This window comes from Pinus tabuliformis, chromosome 6 (assembly GCF_031772625.1).
Source record: "Pinus tabuliformis cultivar Carrire ecotype Pingquan chromosome 6, CPIR1, whole genome shotgun sequence".
Taxonomy (NCBI): Eukaryota; Viridiplantae; Streptophyta; class Pinopsida; order Pinales; family Pinaceae; genus Pinus; species Pinus tabuliformis.
In genome coordinates, this window is record NC_142292.1 from 2019905814 (window position 1) to 2019921685 (window position 15872).

The window sequence follows — 15872 nt, forward strand, 5'->3', positions numbered from 1 at the left end:
TCTGATAACTGGTGATTGACAGGGTTCAGTGGTTCAGTGATTCAGAGTTTGGTTGTTTTATGCTTCAATGATCTGTTGTGGAAATTGAATGAATTGTGGTCTTCAGATTGTAATGTTGTGCTTCAGGAATATTCAAGTCTGAAAATGTATGAAAGGTGATATCTGAAGGAAAGAAGATTGTAGGTCAGCACCTACGTACTAGTATCTTGGCTAGTACAAGAACAAAAGGGGGTTGGAGCTCCCTTCCAAGGAAGTTTGGAGAACGAGAGAAGGTTGTAGCCTTCTGCAGGTTGTAGCCTGCGTACTGGTATAAGGCTGCACCAGTACAAAAGATTGTAAACTGAAGTTTCTTATTAAAGAAAGATAGAGACAACTTGCAGCAGGTGGTTTTCACCCACATTGGGTTTCCACCTTATATCTTGGTGTTCATGTGTGTGGCTTTTGATCTGTTCTGTTATACTGCATCTGCTTACTGTTAATGTGGTGAATAATGTCCTGATGAACTTAACTGAAGAATAAGCTAACTAAATTATGAGTTTTCTGCTTATACGCTGTTTTATTTAGTCACAGTAGCGTGTACACGCTGTTTTACTTAACTGAAGTAGCGTATATGTTTCTGAGCATTGAAAAGGTTTGATTGATCTGATAATACTGATTCACCCCCCCTCTCAGTATTATTTCCAACAATTGGTATCAGAGCAGGTCCTTCAGAGAAGCTTGATCGCTTGAAGGTAGATCATTCATCATGAGCAACTACGAGAAAGAAGCATCAATCAGGCCACCGGTTTTTGATGGAACAAATTTCAATTATTGGAAGGTAAGAGTTACTGCATATCTTCAATCTCTTGGTACAGAAGTTTGGAACATTGTAGAAACAGGCTATGCTTTTCCTTCAGCTACTCCTACAGATCCAGCTGAGAAAAAGACATATGAAACAAATGCAAAAGCAGTCAGTACTCTATTAGGAAGTATATCCCAAACAGAATTCATGAAGGTCATGCACTTCAAATCAGCAAAAGAGATATGGGACAAAATGATCACTAGCTATGAAGGAGATGAACAGGTAAAGGAAGCTAAACTTCAAACTCTCAGGATTCAATATGAGACTCTCAAGATGTATAATGATGAAAGTGTGGCAAATTATTTTCTTCGGGTAGATGAGATTGTTAATTGTATGAAAAATTTGGGTGAAGAAATAAAAGAGACTATAGTAGTTCAAAGATTCTAAGATCATTATCCCCCAAGTTTGAATCTAAAGTATCTGCAATAGAAGAAAAGGAAAATCTCAAAGTTCTCACTATGTCTCAGTTACATGGAATTCTAACTGCTTATGAAATGAGAAAGGGAGGTCCATCAGACAGAAGGGAAGCTGCTTTTAAGGCATCAGGAAAAGAAGATTACTATGAAGCAAGCCATGTTCCAGAAGAAGAGGAAGAAGAATCAAATTTTGTCAGAAATCTTCAAAGGGGTGCTGGAAGGTTCAGAGGTAAGCTACCTTTCAAATGCTTTGCTTGTGGAAGAGTAGGTCATTATGCTGCAAAATGTCCTAATAAGGATAAAGGAAAAGAACCTGCTAGATGGAATAAGAAACAAAGTGCAAATAAGAAAAGCTACTACACCCATGAAGATAGTGATGGCTTATCAAACAGTGATGAAGATGAACAAGGTAATAAATATAAGCTATTAATGGCATTTGAAGATGATGATTATGAGGATGCTGTAGATGTGGATAATCTCTATAATGAAATTACTAGACTCAAGAGATGCATAGAAGAAAAGAGTGTGATCATTGATACTTTGCAATTTCAAATTGATGAAAAGGAAAAACATCTTGAAAAACTAGAAGGTGAAATTGTTGGTCTCAGAAAAGAAATTGAGAAAACAAAAGCTATTAATCTTAAGTTTGTCAAAGGATCTGAAACTTTGGATGAGATTATCAATGTGCAGCGGTCTCCTCTAAACAAGACAGGTTTGGGCTATAATGGAGAAACCTCTCAAGCATCCACCTCAAAGAATTATCTTGATGCAGCAAGAAGAAATGAGCAGAAGAACAATGAAGATAATCAGGTAAAGCAGGGACGAATTACAAACAGAAACTATCAGGGACAATCCTTCTTAAGGGTGAACAAAAGCTACAACCAACCACAGGTAAAATCTTCTCAGTTTGGCACAAGAATAGATGAAAATAGAAATTACAATCAGTTGGCTGGTAGATTCAATAACCGCAGAAGCTTCTTCAATGGACAATGCTTTTCTTGCCATAACTTTGGTCACAAAGCAGCTCAATGTGTTGCATATAAAACAATCATGACTAGGGAAGCTCAAAAACAAAGAAGTATGACAGGGATTACAAAGAGGACCTATAACAACTTTTCGGTTCTTGAAAATGAAGTTGAATGTTCTATTTGCAATAATTTTGGTCATAAAGAATCTGAATGCAGGAGCAGGTTTCAGGAGAAAAAGGAACAAGCCACGAGCACCAAAAAATGGAGAATAAAAGAACCTCAGACAGAAAGATGTGGGATAGCGTTTTATGCAGAAGGACAGGAAAATCTATGGTACATTGACAGTGGATGTTCGAAACATATGACAGGTGATAAAGAAAAACTTGAATCTTATTCTACTTTAGAAAAGGGAAAGAAAGTTTCTTTTGGAAATGATACTCCTGCAACTATAAAAGGAAAAGGTATTGCTCCTTTGAAAGAAAAGGTCAAGGCTGGAAATGTTTTGTATGTTGATGGATTGAAGCATAATCTTCTAAGTGTCAGTCAGATGTGTGATCAAAAAACCGAGGTTATTTTCAGATCGAATGGATGTCTTGTTCGTGATCTTGATACAGGTAAAACAGTTCTCAAAGGCAAAAGAACTCCAAATAATCTGTACATATTTGAAGAAGGACAACAACAATGCTATCTTAGCAAGGATGAAGAGCACTGGTTATGGCATCGAAGGTTGGGACATCTAAGCTTCTCACAAATAAGAAAAGCATGCAAATATCAGGCAGTTCGCGATCTTCCAGATATCAAAATTCCAGACAACACCATATGCAAATCTTGTCAGTTTGGAAAGCAAACCAGAACTAACTTTCCAGAAAAGGAAGGATCAGCTAGCTTGCCTCTTGAGCTAGTCCATACAGATGTATGTGGTCCATTTAGGAAAAGGACACCTCGAGGAGAAGAATATCTGATATTATTCATTGATGATTTCTCAAGGTTTGTTTGGTTAGGGCTTATGAAGCACAAAGATGAAGCATTCGAAAAATTCAAATCCTTCAAAGCATTGGCTGAAAATGAATCAGGACACAAAATTAAGTGCCTCAGATCTGACAGAGGTGGGGAGTTCACATCAAATGAATTTTTCGATTTCTGCGATGAACATGGGATAAGAAGAGAATTCTCTACAGCTAGAACTCCTCAGCAAAATGGGGTTGTGGAAAGAATGAACAGAACTATCCAACAAATGGCTCGTGCTATGCTCGATGAATCAGGTACTCCTGCAACCTTCTGGGGTGAAGCTGCACATGCTGCTGTTATCATTCTTAACAAAACAAATGTCCGAGTAAACAGCACTCAAACACCTCATGAGCTTTGGAGTGGTAAAACTCCTTCCGTGAAGCATTTCAAAATCTTTGGGAGCAAATGTTATATTAAGAATACTGATGAGCAACTTGGCAAACTTGAACCTAGAGCAGATGAGGGCATTCTTCTTGGTTATTCTCCACATAGCAAAGCATACAAGTGCTACAATAAAAGACTTGGCAGAATTGTTGACAGTATTGATATAGTGGTTGATGAGAAGGGATATATTCCTAGGCAAGTTCATCATGAAGACATTGAAGAAGATGAAGGTTACTCTCAAAGGCGAAATGATGAAGAAGAAGAATCTCAAGAAGAACCAGAGGAGCAGACAAGAATAGAAGAGAAGACTCCATCCAGATATGTCCAAAAGAATCATCCAGAAACTCAGATTGTGGGGCAGAAAGAAGCAGGAGTACAAACAAGAAGGACACTTGCAGAAGCTTCAAGCTACTTGGCTCTACTCTCCTCCATTGAACCACAAAATGTGAAAGAAGCATGCAAAGATGAATGTTGGGTCAAAGCAATGGATGAAGAACTTGAGCAAATCGAAAGGAACAACACTTGGGAATTAGTTCCTAGACCAAAAGATAAGAATGTAATAGGAACAAAATGGGTCTTCAAGAATAAGTTAAATGAAAATGGAGAAGTAATTAGAAACAAGGCCAGACTTGTTTGTAAAGGGTATGCACAGCAAGAAGGAATAGATTTTGAAGAGACCTTTGCTCCTGTGGCAAGACTAGAGGCCATCCGAATGTTCCTTGCTCTCTCAAGCTTTCAAAACTTCAAGGTATTTCAAATGGACGTGAAATCAGCCTTCCTAAATGGAGACTTAGAAGAAGAAGTATATATTGAGCAGCCAGATGGGTTCATTCTTGGAAATGATCCAAACCTTGTATGCAGATTGAAAAAGGCACTCTATGGGCTCAAACAAGCTCCAAGGGCTTGGTACTATCGGTTGGACAAATATCTTCACCAACAAGGCTTTTCAAAAGGATCAGCAGATAGCAATCTCTATATAAAAGTTGAAAATAACAAATTGCTAATTCTTGTTGTTTATGTAGATGATATTATTTTTGGCAGCAATGAAGAGACCATGAGTCAAAACTTTGCCTTGGTTATGCAGAAAGAATTCGAAATGTCACTTCTTGGAGAATTGACATATTTTCTTGGATTGCAAATCCAACAAAATGAAGGAGGTATCTTCTTGTCTCAAACCAAATACCTCAAGCAGATCTTGAAGAAGTATGGCATGGAAGAGTCAAAACCAGTATGTACACCCATGGTTACAGGATGCAGCCTCAGTGCAAATGATGAATCAGCAGCAGTTCACCAACCCACTTATAGATCCATGATTGGGAGTTTGCTTTATTTGACAGGTACTCGACCAGATATTACACATGCAGTAGGAATGGTTGGAAGATTTCAAGCCAACCCAAAGGAAACTCATCTTCAGGCAGTCAAAAGAATCTTCAAATATCTTCAAGGGACCCAAAACTATGGCTTATGGTATCCTAGAAATACTGATCTCACTCTTCATGCTTACACAGATGCAGATTGGGCTGGAAGTGTGGATGATAGGAAAAGCACAAGTGGAGGTGCTTTCTTCATGGGTTCCAGATTAGTATCTTGGTTCAGCAAGAAACAAAGTTCGATTGCCTTATCTACAGCTGAAGCAGAATATGTGGCTGCAGCATCTTGTTGCACACAACTTCTTTGGATGATGCAGACCTTGCAGGACTTTCAAATCACTTGCACTCCACCTGTCTCTATCTTATGTGATAATACAAGTGCAATCAGCATTTCAAAGAATCCTGTCATGCACTCAAAGACCAAGCACATACCAATCAAGTACCATTTTCTTCGGGAACAAGTGCTTGAGCAGAAGGTCAAGTTGGAGTATGTTCCTTCTAAGGAGCAAGTTGCTGATATTCTCACAAAACCACTGCCCAGGGAAACTTTTGAATATCTCAGACAAAAGCTGGGAGTAGTTGATGCTTCATCCTGTTGTTGAAGATTGTTTGTTCTACAGAAAAGTTGGTATACGCAGGTTACGGAAGGGATATGAGCGTATACACGCGGATTTATGGTGGGTAAGTCGCGTGTATGCTGGACGCTTGTTGCAGAAAGAATATCCGCGTACATACGCTGTTTTATACAGGATAAAACGCGTATATGAAGTTCTGAACAGCAAGGGAAAACTCTGAAGTTCTGAAAAGCAATAGGAATGTCAGAATTCTTCAGGCACAGTTTCAGGGAGTGCAACAGGCACAGGTTCAGGGGGAGCAGCTCAAAAGTCTCATAAAGCATTGTTGGCATTCAGATGTTTTGGTTGTTGGTTTCAGGAGAAGGAGCTCAGAAAGAAATTCTGGTTGCTGATCTAACAAGATGTTTATCAGATGCTGCTGGTGTCTTTCCTAAGTCTTGGTCTAGATCTGTTGTCTCTATGTCATGTATCTCTCTTGTCATATCTCTTTTATGGTGTCAAGGTCATGTAACGGCCTATGTTGGTTTCCCCACTATGCCTGGGATGAATGCTGTAATATAATTGGTTGTTTCTGATATGTCCCCTCTTGGTAGGGAGTATGGATGTATGTATTGAGTCTTTTGGTGATAGGAAGGTCCCTTATGGTGTATAAATCTTGGCTCTTGTTGAAGAACATCTTTTTCAGATCTGGCCTACTGTCAGGGGGAGCACGAGTCAGCACAGCCAAGCAGAGGTATCAGCATGTCCTCAGGGGGAGCACAGCCCTTTGCTCTTGATGTCAAAGGGGGAGAGTGACTTGGTGTGGTGGTTGCCATCAAGTCCAAAGGGGGAGATTGTTGGCATTATGATTCAAGTGTTGTCCTTGATGGCAACTCACTCAGAGGATGGTACAAGTGCTCAGAGGTTGGTACAAGTGATGGCATCTTAATCAGAAGACAGATCTCAGTACAGCATGCCAAGGAAGCTCATACACGCCGTTTCGTTAAGCCCAAGTCGCGTGTACACGCTAGTTCGATTCATAAAAAGCGCGTGTATGTGGAAAGGTTCCTTTGGTCCATGGTGGTTAGTCCTTGGAAGTTGTGCCTATGATTTCGGACCATTGTGTCTCGACGGGCGTGTCGATCCCTAGTTTTGAAGTTGATGGTATTGTGTTACTATGGTTTTGGCTCTTGGTATTGAGCTAGGCCTAAGACTATATAAGGAGAAGAAGATCATTAGGCAAAATCATCTTTCGACAAGGCTTGAATATCTAAGAGTGAAAGAGATCTGATTTGCAGGTGCTGGGTTGCTTGATCTAAGCCAAGGAGAGATCACATTGGTTGATGGAAGACTAGATCTAAGGATAGATCGGGATCTAATGGTTTGAAATGCACTATCATGATATGGTTGATTATGCTTATTTCTAGATCTGCATATTGTCGCAATGCTATGTTCTGGGTCTAACTAATGTCTGGTACAGCTGCAAATTGAGAAAGTTTATTTTTAGATCTGTACGCAGGTTGGCTTCGGTAAAAGAGCGTGTATACGCGGGTTTGGCTCCTTGAAGTAGCGTATATCTTTTGAAGCTTGTTTTTGGGTTTACAGTGGGGTCTGACAGTTATTGCAGAGTTCTGTAGTCTGCTCTGTGTTCTGATAACTGGTGATTGACAGGGTTCAGTGGTTCAGTGATTCAGAGTTTGGTTGTTTTATGCTTCAATGATCTGTTGTGGAAATTGAATGAATTGTGGTCTTCAGATTGTAATGTTGTGCTTCAGGAATATTCAAGTCTGAAAATGTATGAAAGGTGATACCTGAAGAAAAGAAGATTGTAGGTCAGCACCTACGTACTAGTATCTTGGCTAGTACAAGAACAAAGGGGGTTGGAGCTCCCTTCCAAGGAAGTTTGGAGAACGAGAGAAGGTTGTAGCCTTCTGCAGGTTGTAGCCTGCGTACTGGTATAAGGCTGCACCAGTACAAAAGATTGTAAACTGAAGTTTCTTAAAGAAAGATAGAGATAACTTGCAGCAGGTGGTTTTCACCCACATTGGGTTTCCACCTTATATCTTGGTGTTCATGTGTGTGACTTTTGATCCGTTCTGTTATACTGCATCTGCTTACTGTTAATGTGCTGAATAATGTCCTGATGAACTTAACTGAAGAATAAGCTAACTAAGTTATGAGTTTTCTGCTTATACGCTGTTTTATTTAGTCACAGTAGCGTGTACACGCTGTTTTACTTAACTGAAGTAGCGTATATGTTTCTGAGCATTGAAAAGGTTTGATTGATCTGATAATACTGATTCACCCCCCCTCTCAGTATTATTTCCAACATTTTATAACATTGGAAAGCTCTTGACAAGCAGAAGGCCACGACGATATCACAAAAGAGTTTTGAGTTGAATAAAATAAATAAATTTGATGCCTCGTATCCTTATTTACGCATTAAGGGACATGGTGTTAAAGGTGAAAATCTTCAAGTGCCCATATCTTGATGATCCCAAGTTGAATTTTAATAAATTTTATAACATTGGAAAGATCTTAACAAGCAAAAGGCCACGATGATATCACAAAAGAGTTTTGAGCTGAATAAAAAAAATAAAGATTCGATATCTCATATCCTTATTTACGTATTAAAGGACTAGGTGTTGTCATAGAGTGGTATAAGAGCTAAGAGTTATTCATCAAGATAGTGAAGATGAAAAATTGATACCCCTTACCCTCAATTAGAGGGGGTTGGGTGTATTACAAAGGGAAAATCATATTAGAGCTAGAAAACAATAATTAAAACTAGGATTAAGTAGTCATGAAATTGAGAAATTCTTGATCATCTCATAAAATGGATAACCTACCAATAGAAGAGGTGACATGAAAAGATGAGTACTTTACACATAAACATTTGCAACTAATCAAGTGTTGAGGGAACATTTTGTTTGAAGGGAAGGTGCATGTTAAGCCCTAGACAAAGCCCATGCTAAACATAAACCTCCATGATAAGTCCTATAGATTGAGTTATTACATTTTTATCATTATAGTTGTATTATTGGCTAGACCCTTTAATTATAAGCATAAGGAATCAATCATGACACTATCATAACTATCTATATAGGGAAATTAGTCATCACTATCATAGAATTTGTCATAACTTCACATTGACCAAAAATAGAAGATGCTAAGCATCATAATTGTAAGGAACATGTTGTAGGGGTGTAAGGGAATCTCCCTCCCTTGTCATAACACTATCATAAGTATCTATATAAGGAAATTAGTCATCACTATCATAGAATTTGTCATAACTTCACATTAGCCAAAAATAGATGCCAAACATCATATCTGTAAGGAGTATGTTGCAGGGGTGTAAGGAAATCTCTCTCCTGTGTAACACACCCATCCTACAAGGAATCCCCTCTAGCATGCATGTGAACTCTTACTAATAGAACAACAACTTAGAGTAACCAAAAACTAATAAATGCCACCCCACACATCTTTAGACATGTATTACTCCACAACAAGTCAATAACACATAATTCAAGCTCCAGTGGGTTGCCACTTCATAATCATGTTCATGAAAATAATGTGCCTATATTTATGTTTACACAACCAACCAATAAGAACATCCAATAAGATACCTTTTCGCTAGCACAAGCATGATTTCCAGTGCACATCCGCTACATTTAAACTTAATATAACCCTATTTGGCCTCGTGATTCATGCATGATTAGTGAAAATTTATAACCATAACCACATCAATTATGCCCTAAGGCACTCATTTTGTATTTAAACTTATGTCATCCTTATTAAAATTAACAAAACCACATAGCTAATGTTCCTTGCCGCTTAGTTTAGTAAAATATTTTAATGTCATGATATGTTGTATGTACTCCAAACAATAATAAAATTGTGAAATGAGTTATATGAATATTTGTTTAACTTTCTTTTTATTAATTTTTTTAAATATAATTAAACATTTTTGGTAGATAAAGGTTACACACACACACACACACACATATATAAAATTGGCATTGAAGAGAATGATAACAAGTTAATAATTATTTATTTAATATTGAATGATGGCATTTTTTTTAATATAATGCTCATATTATAGTACGCATGTCATGTCATTAGAGTATAGTTTGATATAATGAGAGTTGTACAAATTATACACATGTTATTTTTACATATTTTTTGTAAATTAAAAAATAAAACCCATAAAAATTGTCTATTCAATACTTTAGACCAATGAAAAAATGGAATTTTTGAATTTTACAAACCATTTGTGTTTATGGTAAAGAATTAATATATAATGTTATTTTTCAAATTATTTATATTTATTGTACATAGTAATTAGTGATATAGTACATAATAATTAACAATAGAGAATAATAAGAGACCAATAATTTAATATTGAATGATGACAATTTTTTTTATATATAATGCTCATATTATAGTACACATGTCATGTAATTAGAGTATAGATTGATATAATGTGAGTGGTATAAATTGTACCCATGTTATTTTTACATATCTTTTCAAATTTATATTTTTAATTTAATTTTTTGTGAATTAAAAAATAAAACCCATAAAAGTGGTCTATTCAATACTTTCCACCAATGAGAAAATGAAATTGTGGAATTAAATTACAAACCATTTGTGTTTATGGTACATAGTAATTAATATATAATGTTATTTTTCAAATTATTTATATTATTGTACGTAGTAATTAGTGATATAGTACATAGTAATTAATAATAGAGTACACAAAAGTCAATTCTTGCCATCATTACACAATAAGAGGGGAGATATTTCAACCAATCATATTTGAGATAAATAAAAATAAATTTTATTATACTTTACTACATTATTCTATTTTGATTTTAGAACCACTATTATATATATATATATATAAACCAAAAATCACATACACTTAAGTCACATTTATCCATGGAAAACAATAATGAAGTTGCATTTTCATTTAAGGAAACAATGGTGAAGGAATTCGTTAAAGCCACGAGTTCTCTTAGATGAGGCCCATGTTCATATTTTATGTAGGAGATGGTTAGATGATAACATTGAAAAAATATTTTATATATTATGTTAATTTATATCTTATATATTTTAGGTTAATATGTATGTGTTTTTGTAAGCTTGGTATGACTATATCTTAATCATGTCCAACTTCTCACTTCGATGGAGGTAGCACAAGATTTGAACTCAAGACATCCAATTCGGTGAGACTTCATTTCCATGGCCATTGCCAATTGAGCTATCGCAAGTGAATAGGTTAATGTGTATGTTATATATACTATGTTAATGTGTATGTTCCATGTATTATGTTAATGCATTATTTGATAATGTCATTTAATTGTTCTTTGTTGTGATTGAAAAGACATCAAATCAAAGTTTTATGATATTGAATCAATTTATAATATGGAAAATTTATCTCATTATCTTAAACTTAAAAATTCATATGATAATTTTAGATTGATAGGTCTCTATAATTTTAGTGTTTTCCTCCATTATTATTGTCATTGCAGCCTCTTATTGTTATTGTTATGTCAATGTTGTCCCCATATTGTTATTATTGTGCCTTATAGAAGCCCACTATTGTTATTGTTGTGCCCTTACATTATTGTAGTTATGTCGGCTCTGACTATAGTGTGACCCCTTAGACTCTCCCATATATAGAAAGGAGGTTTTGTCATTTGTATCATCTAAGAATTATTCATTTGTGTAATGTAAAGGATTTTTCCCCCTTGAAAAGACTTATTTTTAAGTCGTTGATTTATCTCTTCTTCTATTTTGTGAATTGGTTGCATAACCTTTGGAATAAGAGCTTTGGATTTTAGGGTTTTGCTACTTCAAACAGGTCATCATGACATTTTCGCTATAACTTTTTTTCTATGAAACTTCATAAAGTGGGAAAAAAACTCATTTGAGAAGATGATGAACTTTGTGTCTGAAATTCAGACCGTTTCTCGCTATATTTTCGAAGATATGAACCGAGGGAAAATCATCATCACTTTCTCTCTGAGCATCGGATGCAAATTTCGTAAAAAGTGACAGAAAGAGGATGGACGGTAGTTTTTTGGGTATTGTTTTCAGAGCTTTTGGGTTGCTTACTAGGTGTCTAATGGCTACAATCTTTGGGTATTGGTTTCAGAGCCTCAAGAAATGGAATTGGTGTTGTTTTAATGCAAGAAGGGAGACCCATTTCTTTTGAAAGTCGTCCAATCAAAGAAAAGTATTTACACAAAGCTATTTATGAGAAGGAAATGTTGGCAATATTACGTGCACTTAAGAAATGGTGATCTTACCTAATGGGAGGACACTTTAAGGTAAAAACGGATCATAATGGTCTTAAATACTTTTTAAAACAAAAATTATCTTCAGAAGAGCAACAAAAATGGGTCACAAAAATGTTGGGTTATGACTTTGAAATCATCTACAAAAAAAGGGAAGCAAAATGTTGTTGCATATGCGCTCTCAAGAAAGGATGAGGGTGTGGAAGCATTGCTTTGTGTCATTTCTATTATCCAACCAGATTGGATAAACGAAGCAGGGGATGAATGGAAGAATGACGAAGAAGTGTGGGCACTCATTCAAAAGTTGCAGCAAGATCCCAATACATCTGATACATTTAGCTGAAAAAATGATTTGTTATGGTACAAAGATTGCTTATACCTTTGTAAGAATTCCCAACTCAAACAAAAGATTCCTCTGGAATTGTACACCTCTCACTTAGGAGGGCACTCAGGATTTTTAAAAACTTAACACAGGGTTAAGAAGGATTTTTTTTGGGATGGCCTTAAATTTGGTATTCAAAAGTTTGTGACGGGATGTTTGATTTGCCAACAAAATAAAGTTGAGACAATTAAGACCCCAAGTCTGTTACAACCTTTATCCATTCCAAGTCAACGTTGGGAGGAGGTTTCAATGGATTTTATCACAAGTTTACCCAAGTCCGAAGGAAAGAGTGTCATCATGGTGGTAGTTGATAGACTTACCAAGTATGTACACTTTTGTGCATTATCTCATCCATTTAAAGCCAATACAGTTGCTATTGCTTTCATGGAAACAATTCAAAAGCTACATGGAAACCCAAAGATTGGTACTATGAAATACAAATTGGAGCTTCTTGCATCTTCCCGAGCGCACTCATTTTTCCATGTTTCATGCTTAAAGAAGATTATAGGTGACAAGCACCCAGTTCAAACGATATTGCTAGAACTTGACGAGGAAGAAAAAATCATATTGTAACCTGAAGCAGTCACATAAACAAGGACTCAACAACTACGAAATCGATCAATTTCATAGTATCTCATTAAGTGGAAGAACTTACCCGCTGAAAATTCCACATGGGAAGATGAAAATTTTATACATAAGCATCCATAACTACTCAAGTGTTGAGGACAACACTTTTTTGAAGGAGATGGGCATGTTAGATCCCTATAATACTAGTGTATTCCCCCATTATTATTGTCATTGCAACCCCTTATTGTTATTGTTGTGTCAATGGTATCCCCATATTGTTATTATTGTGCCCCATAGAAGCCCACTATTGTTATTGTTGTGCCCTTACATTATTATTGTTATGTCGACTCTGACTATATTGTGACCCCTTAGACTCTTATATATAAAAATGAGGTTTTGTCATTTGTATCATCTAAAAATTATTCATTTGTGTAATGTAAAGGAGGTTGCCCCCTTGAAGAAGCTTATTTTTAAGTCGTTGATCTATCTCTTCTTCTATTTTGTGAACTGGTCGCATAACATAGATGTGAAATAATTCCAAAATCACATTGAAGAAATTTTGGATTGTTTGGAATTTTACTAAATTTTAGACAAGTGGTGAGGACCAAACATGTTATCATTATTGAACAAGTTTTTTTTTTTGTGGCCAATCAAAAAAATGAAAGATCATCTAGTCAAGGAAAATAATAAGAAATTGGGGATACCATTTGAAATTGATATGTTGGCAAAAGATATGTGTGATTGTGTTTTAAATAGATTTCAACATTAAGAGCATAATGAGTAGTTATCTTGAGATATTCCATTGCCATAATAGATAGACTATTAAACCAAAACACATATACCAAAACACATATTCGTTACTCTGGTATTTTTCCTACCATCTTAGGATATAGGAAATTAGAACTTCTAGAAAACTTTTTTTGTTTTTTTTTTTTTTTTGAGGAAAACACCCTAGATGATTTAAGAAAGTTCTCTAGAGAAAGAAGAAAAAACAAAAACAAAAAAAACTTCTATGGGAAAGCAACCCTATAAGACTAAAAAAAACTCGTTTGGAGAAAACAACTTTACAAGAGAAACCTTGGTTGCTTGGGATATTTGCTTCTTGGCTTGGAGATATTAAACTTAGGTTAATTGATTGTTTAACTCATAGGATAGGTTTGGACCCTAACAATTAAAGAGATTGTGACGACTATGTGTGAGGACACATCTTAGATGCTTATTGTTCGTGATTATCTCCAAATAACCATCCATCTCAATAGCATAAAAGGTCGTTTTGGGTTATGAAAAACTAGTGATTGTGCTGAGAGGCACTCTACAACCCAGTATATGAGGGAGATGTTGTCACATAATGTTACATTATATATGTGTGTGTGTGTGTGTATGTGTGTGTGCCAGCTAATATATGTATATGCAAGTGTGTAAAATTAATAACGTTATTTTAAAAATCAATGTCGGCTATAAATAAAATACTTCAATTTTCACCTTTATTTTACATCAGACTTAATATAGTGAGACAAAGTAATTGAAATTAAAAAAAAATATTACTCTTTAGTGTGAGAGATATATGTAATTCCTTCGTTGACCTGAGATCTAATGTCTATAGTAAACCTAATGTAAACATTTTAACTCTGTGAAAATAAAATAAAAATAACTCTATAAAAATTAAATAATAAAATTAATAATAATGACCCATGGTTTTAAGAATCAACAATATTGTTCAAATCCCACTAGCACAACCGGTTGATGTTGGGTTTCGTCAACAAGGCGACTTAGGATCAAACCTCATGGGGGGTGGTTATGCCTTGTGCTAGGAGGAGGAGACATGCTAAAAAATCCAATCAGCGAAGGGTGGTGCGGCCCAAGTCGGGGGCAATCCCTGGATGACTTTGATGGCTTAGATGCCCCCTGGGTCGTGACTCTTCAAGCCACATGTCAAGCCTGGAGGATCACAAACAACTTGACAAACAAAAAAAAAAAAAAATCAATGGTATTGACCTATGGTATTCATGTGGATTATAACATATTTAAGGGGGAAATTAAACTAGCCTAGATCCATTTTAGTTTGATGTTATATTTATATACATAATTAACTGTAGAAAATGGTGTTGAATCCATGTAGCCTATAAAAGTAAAACTTTTTTATGATACGTTCTCGTGGGCATTTGTTTGGATGTGATTGGAGGTAGGGGAATATTAGGAAAAATGTAATTATTACATTTTATATATTTCTGTCTACCTACATCCACCTTTTACGAGGTTATATTGGGCAAAATATAATACTACAATATTATATTTTACCCAATATTTCCCCTCAACAGTGTCACTTGTAATTTTTCTTTATATTTGAAGTTTAAAAGTAAACAAACCCAATTATAAAATTAAGAGGGAGGATAATTGAGTAAAATGTAATATTTAGGCGAGGTGTGAAGATAAATATTAAGTAAAATGTAATAATATTACATTTTAATTAGTATTTCTCCCCACCCCTAGCCACTTTTTATTGGGTGGGATTGGTAATAAATATTGCGTAACCTATAATATTGTAATATTATATTTTATCCAAGATTTCCCCTCACCCAATTCACTTTTTATTAAAAAAATCTTTATATTTGAGGTTCATAAGTAAACTTGACTCCTATGTAAGCATTTGATCCTAGTATAATAGAGATGTTGTAATCTTTAACATTTTGACTAAGAAAAAACATAAAATTAATAATTATAATTGTAGATCCATCTCAACTCCGGCTCTACAAAGCGCTGAGATGGATCAAATTTCTTGAGATGTCAAGCTCCTTTAAAATGAAAAGAGATTTGATCGGAGTCGTCTAGCGAGGTAGAGGAATTGCCCGGATGGCCAAAAGTGGTTGGAATCTGGGCAAAAAAATTTCAAAAAATCTTCCAGACGCAGTGTTTGAATCGTGTTTTTGATGATGGAAATGGATTCAACGCCATCAAAAACGTCTAGGCAATTCCTCCAGCTACTTAGACTACGGTGATTTGATCCCTCTGAGCGCTTGGTAGATCCGGAGTTAAGATGGATCTAGGCTGGTTAAATCCAACTAAATAACAACATTTTGGGTTAT